This window comes from Crocuta crocuta, unplaced genomic scaffold (genome assembly GCF_008692635.1).
Source record: "Crocuta crocuta isolate KB4526 unplaced genomic scaffold, BGI_CrCroc_1.0 scaffold139, whole genome shotgun sequence".
In the NCBI taxonomy this organism is placed as follows: Eukaryota; Metazoa; Chordata; class Mammalia; order Carnivora; family Hyaenidae; genus Crocuta; species Crocuta crocuta.
The window spans coordinates 3,808,348-3,814,162 of NW_027533258.1; the positions used below are offsets into that span (position 1 = coordinate 3,808,348).

Consider the following 5,815-nt stretch of genomic DNA (forward strand, 5'->3'; position numbering starts at 1 on the left):
ATGACACACGGGGCTCAGAGAGCAGGTCCTGGGACAGAGGCGCTCTTGGAGGATGGAGGGCTGATCAGATTGGCACCATCCAACCAGAAGATTCCCTGCTTCCTGCCTGTGCCCTGCCCCACCCTCCCCCCTCTGAATTCTCAGCCCTTGGGGCAGAAATGCTCTCAGATGTCTTCAGGCTTAGTTCTGGCCTGAGGGGCAGCCGCAGCCTTCAAGTAGGGGACATCGAGGAAGGGGGCTTTCCAGGGAAGCTGAAGACTGCTCACTGGGCCTTCCCTCACCCTCTAAGTCAGGGGAGGATCGAGGGGGCTCCTCTCTCTCTTACTTCTCTCTGTCTCTCGCCCACACAATACTGCCCCCCCAATATATACACACGCCCCGCAGTTACCTAGCAAGGCTCTGAAGTATAACCTGTCTGACCCGACGGCGCTCACTGGGCCTTGCTTCCATTTGGGGCAACGTGACAGAAGGCAATGAGAAGGAAACCAGTGATCACCTGATGCCTCTGAGAGTCTGTCACCCCCACCCCAGCCCCAGCCCAGACCACTGAGTCAGCTGCTCTTGCACACAGGCCGAGGCCAGGCTGTGTGCAAAGCTCTCCGTAATTTTAATGAGCAGCCAGAGCTAATGAGACTGCAGGCCAGACATGGGTTACACTCTTTCACTGAGCCTGGAAAGATCCTGGCCGGTAGCAGAATGGGGAGTGGGCCTTTGGGACCCCCTTCCAGCTGCAGAGCCCGACATAACCCAAGGTGTTTGTGGCCGAGAGAGACTTCCCCAAACTCAACAGGGCACTACAGATTGGCATCCCTGTCATAAGGGGTGTGGAAATTGCCAGAATTCCAGGAGGCTCCTTCAATAAAACCAAGTGCCCTTATCTTCGGGCTTCCACCCAGGAGAACGTGCTAGAGACGGAGGACCCTTCCTGAGAGCCCGATGGAGCATACAGTGCAAAGGGCCTGAAGAAGATGGCGCCCTCATTGGCCCAACTCTCCGTAATTTTGCAATTGCTCTCCCAGCCAGAAGGTTCCAGTGTCTTCACCAGAATCTTGTTCACTTGAATCGAATGCTCTCATGAAACTCAACATTATCTGTGCCACGTTGGAGCTCCTTCAAATGATGGTATTGATTCAAAAATGAAACTTGTCTGCAAATAACACTTACCACACCATGCATGGTAGATTTCGTCCTGGGAGGAAATTCCCCAGAGGCACTTTGCTGTCATCGGGGCAGGCAGGGCGATGAGAACAGGCTCGCCTTCCCAGGTTTCAGGCATGCTCCCTGTCCCCAGTCCCTGTGCATCCCAGATTCTCCAGGCTCTGCGGGGCCGCTGGGGATCACTGTGCTCCCTGGCGAGTTCGCAAAGCTGGGCGCTGTCTCTTTAAGCAGAAGAAGCTGAGAAGCTCTCAGGCCACCATGACATATCCCAGCATTGGCCCAGCCCCTGAATAAACTGGAAAGACGCCTGGTCTGGCTTCAATTACACGGAGCACCACCAGGGAACATCTCGGGGAGCCTGGCTGGGAGCAGCAGGGCTTAGAATCCGCAGGCTGCTGGTCTCTTCGCTGCCCTGTGGGGAGGGCCCCGCCTTGGCATCCCGTGTGTTTGAAGCAAAGAAATCCGCGTGGAGGAAAGGGGTTACACCATTCGGCCCGGTGAGTTTCCTTGGGAAACCGTCCCTCTGCATAGTGCGAGCTTCTGCTTCTCCGAGAACTGCCCGGTCCCCCACCCCCTGCAAACCACAGAGGGAAAAGGTTACAGGGGAGAAGGGGCTTTGCGTTGCAGAAGACAGAGTCTTTTCAAATCTTTGATTAAGAGCTGGGTGTATGTATTCTCTGGCTGAGGAGGTGAGAAGCACTATCTGAGAGCATCTAGAAACCCCAGCACGTCCAGACTTGAAGGGAGAAAGGGGACCGGATGCTATTGTCCTGATGGGAAACAGTTCTGCACACACAGCTGGCAGGGGACCTTGGGCTGGGAAAGAGTTTAGGGAGAAGCTTCTACCTGTAGTCAAGCCCTGGCCTGGCCCTGGGTGTGGCCAAGCTGGCGGACACTGCCCTGGGCGGTGTTTCGTCTTCCTGCCTGGACGCCGAGCACACAGGAGACAGGCGAAGGGGGCAGTAAGGGAGGAGCAAAAAAAAGGTCCAAGTTCACGGTTCCGAGGCTCACAGCGTGGTGTCACCTGCTTATGGACTAAAATCTTGGGGAGAAGAAGCAGCCCCCTGTCCCTAACAACGTGTGTGCTCTTCTAGATGCATACACTTCAGTAAAAAGCTTACTTGGGAAAAGAAAAAAAGAAAGGAAGAGAAAGAAAATCCTGAGTCAAATATGCTAATATTTGCAGAGTGCTTAGAACAGTACTGGGAACATAGTGTTCACATCAATGTTGGTGAAATGAATTAAATACAAGTCTGAATGGCATAAACAGAGGCCAGGAGTCCTGGGGCACACTTGACCTATAAAGTGACCCAGGAGGAGAGAACACGCTCACTAGTGTGGCTGGTTATGCTGTTTGCATAAGCTATTTTAGCCCACTGGGGGGGGTCAGCCTTGCCTTGTAAATTTGATGTGAGGGCAAAATGTGTTATAATGGTAATCACGGGGACAGTTTATTGGGTCCTGGTCCCTATTTTGTTCCGGACGCTATGCTAACTGCCTCACACACTTTGTCCCCTCTACGCACCACCATATCCCTTTAAAATAGACATTATCGGTCCTGCTTGTAAATGCAAAAATGGATCCTCATGGAATTTTAGGTACTTGCCCAAATTCACGACCCTGAGTAGTCAGGTTTGTCTGAGCTCGGAGCCAGCGTGCCTCAGCTCTGCCTCAGGCCACCTGTCCCAGACCATGTGTGCACCTGTCACATTAACGGGCATGGGGTACTGATAATATAAGAGTTTTTAAAAGGCCGTTGTTTGAATACTATTTCAGATAATGTATTTTTACTTCAAGACAAGAATATGCAATCAGCTACCATAAGCAGCTACTTTTTAAGGTTTATTTCTGTTTATTTTTGAGAGAGAGAGAGGGAGAGGCAGACAGACAGACGGCACGAGCGGGGGAGGGGCAGAGAGAGGGAGAGAGAGAATCCAGTGAAGGCTCTGGGCTGTCAGTGCACAGCCCCAGGACGGGTGACCTCAAGAGGAGCGGAGAGATCATGACCTCAACCCAAGTCAATAGTCGGATGCTTAACCCACTGAGTCACCCAGGTGCCCCTAAACAGCCAGTTTCAAATAGTAAAATAGGATGGAGTTGTCTGAATCAAAACGATGAGGTTTTATGACAGAACGCCAGCAGTCGTGGTGTGTGTGAATTGCTGCATTAGTAAGTAAAGACATTTAACATCCACATTAAGGCTCCCCAATTACGCGTCAAGACTCCCCACATTAAGGCTCCCCAATTACGCATGGAGACTCCCTTCCGAGAGCCTTATTTGGGCTCACCTGTGTCACGCCCAGAAGGGCTAGCCTCTCTCCCCCCGTGACTCTGGGCGGACCACTTTCAGGCGACTATGAATCAGCGGATTTCCCTGGCTGATCTTCCCCCACCTCCGATGGCCAACTCCCCACCCGATGGCCGGGGACGCCAGCGGAGGCTGGGAGCCAGGCCAAGGCGAACTTCGCCTGGAGCCTACCCCGCGCTAGCCCGAGCCAGACCCCCTTCCCCCGGGCGCGCTGTTCGGCAGTCGGCGGGACTCTCCCTCCTCCTCCTGCTAACTGTCATCCAGGCTGGGCTCGCGAAGTGGGTCCCTTGAGTCCTAGGAAGCCCGCCCGGCCCACGGCCAGGGCGCAGACACTGACAGCGCGGGCGGGCGCGGTGCAGGTGTGCCCAGCCCAAGTGCCAGGGCAGGCCCGGCGCGCCGGGACCCCGGAGGAGAGGAATCCAGCCTGGGTCCCCGCGTGGGCGCAGTCCACGTGCGTGCGCCCCAGCCGGGGCGACCTCGGGAGGGCTTTTCCCGCGTGGCCGAGGGGGCGGAGGGGTCAGTTTATTGGCCGACACTTGGTCTCCAGGAACTCGGAGAGCCAGAGGAAGCGGAGGTGAGAAAGCTCAGCCGCCGGCTAGTTGCGAGTCAAAGTCGCAGCGGTTTTGCAGTGATCGACTTTCTCCTGGGGCGGATTTAAGGCCGAGTAGCAGTCTCCCGCGCTCCCTTCCCCCCTGCCCTCTCTCCTCCCCGAGCCCCGCCCCCCTGCACACGCTGACCCTGGGACACACCCTACTGCAGCGACGCAGACAGGGCGTTGTTCCCGTTAAAGGGGAACGCCGGGAGCCTCCCTCCGGCCCCTCGCTTCGCGCGCGCAGCCCCGCAGCGCAGCTGTCTTTGGGCACGCCAGCCGCCGAGCCGACCGCGCCGAGCTTGTGCCGGAGGCCGCTTGGAGGACCGGGGACAGCTATCCCTTTGGGCTGTAAGTGCTTTGGTGGGGAAAGTGCAGGAGACGGAGGAGAAGCGTGGGCATCTTCCGTCGATGGTGCCAGAAAGCGCGCGGCAAGCGCGGGCTTTGGGCTGGACAGGCCCGCGAGCTGTCTTTCCGGGCTGGGGCAGGCGGACCACGGTCTGGCTCGTCTGGTTCTTGCGGGGCTTGTAGGGATACGGTGTGGCCTTGCCTGATGGTCCCTAAATCGTAAGGGGCGCGGGTGGTGGTGTCGGCTGTGCGGCAAGGGCTGAGCACTTTGGGTCTCCTTGGAGAGGCGACTACTTGGGGACTCGTTGGCAAAGGAGTCTCTGCGGTGGACAGCGGAGATGGGGCTACTGGCCCCCCATGGCCCCCCGATTTCTAGCCATATACCCGGTCATCCTTCTCCTGTCCCTCCCGGCCCTAGGAGCCACTGGATTTAATGTAAACCTTCTGGGAGATACCAGAAAGCCGTGCTCATTTCTTCCCGTACAATCCAGCGGTTCCTTGGACTGTGTTGCTTAAGGAGAGCAGCGGAGGGGCCTGGACTTGGGTACTTTTAAAACGGAGTTATTGAAACGAGATGTCCTGGCTCAAGGCCCTGTGCTGAGACGGTCCCCCCAAATGCAGCCGGGTTTTCACAGCCACGGAACCCTCTAACGGGTCTCCCCAGTCTCCAGTTCTCCAAGGGCTGTAAAACGAGGGGCTAAGACCACACAGCTGCGCGGGGGGGCGCTGTGCTGCCGGCTCCGGAGGATTGCAATTCTCCTGGGACTCAGCCCTCCCTCCACCCTCCGCCTCTCCTTCCCACCGGACATCTGGCCCCTTCCGTGCAAGGCCCCTGGGCGCGCGTCCCGGCGCGCCGAGGCCGGAGCTGGTCGCGCCTCGCCCCTGCGTGCCGGGGGCGCAGCCCGGACCGGGGCGAACGCGCGAGGGGCCAGCCCGGGAGCGCGGGGCCGGCCACTCTTCTGGGCCGTTCTTTCCTGCGCACACTCCCCCGGCCCTGCGCCTCCTCTCCGGAGCGGCCGGTGTGGATGCCAGGCCGAGCAGGGGCCAGGACGGCTCCCCGGCGCTGGCAGCACGCGGTGGAAACTTGGGAGACTTAACGGAATGCGGAGCGCACCGCGTCCCAGCCGCGCGCCCTCCTGTGCAGCGTGCGGCTGGCGCCCCCGGGCCTCCGGCAGAAATCGCGGCGCCCAGCCCCTGACCCCGAACCTCCACCCCGTAGGGCAAGGGGGCTCTCTCCCCCTTCCCCACGTGGGGCTGTGCTCCGGAGGCAACCCCGAGTGGGTGGAGGTGTGCTGTGGCCTCCGAAAAACCTCTCCTCCCGGGGCGACTTAGACGTGCGTACCCGTTGTTTTGTTCCCAAAGCAAGAGACGGTGTGTGGCCGCGGGCAGGGATGCGCGGTCGGCTGCTGCCC

The 5,815-nt window shown here is 58.5% G+C and overlaps 1 protein-coding gene across 3 annotated transcripts in view; it reads left to right on the forward strand.

Moving 5' to 3' along the window:
• The first annotated feature begins 1,475 nt into the window (after positions 1 to 1,475).
• The window catches only part of PMP22 (peripheral myelin protein 22), a 42,195-nt gene continuing 37,855 nt past the window's right edge, over positions 1,476 to 5,815 (forward strand). Inside the window, exon 1 of one of the 3 annotated variants that reach the window (XM_077746841.1) lies at positions 1,476 to 1,655. The gene's annotated coding sequence lies outside the window, so the exon portion shown is untranslated. Of the gene's footprint in view, positions 1,656 to 4,207; positions 4,407 to 5,238; positions 5,738 to 5,815 lie in introns of those variants that run through there. The other 2 variants (XM_077746839.1, XM_077746840.1) reach the window with 2 other exon arrangements.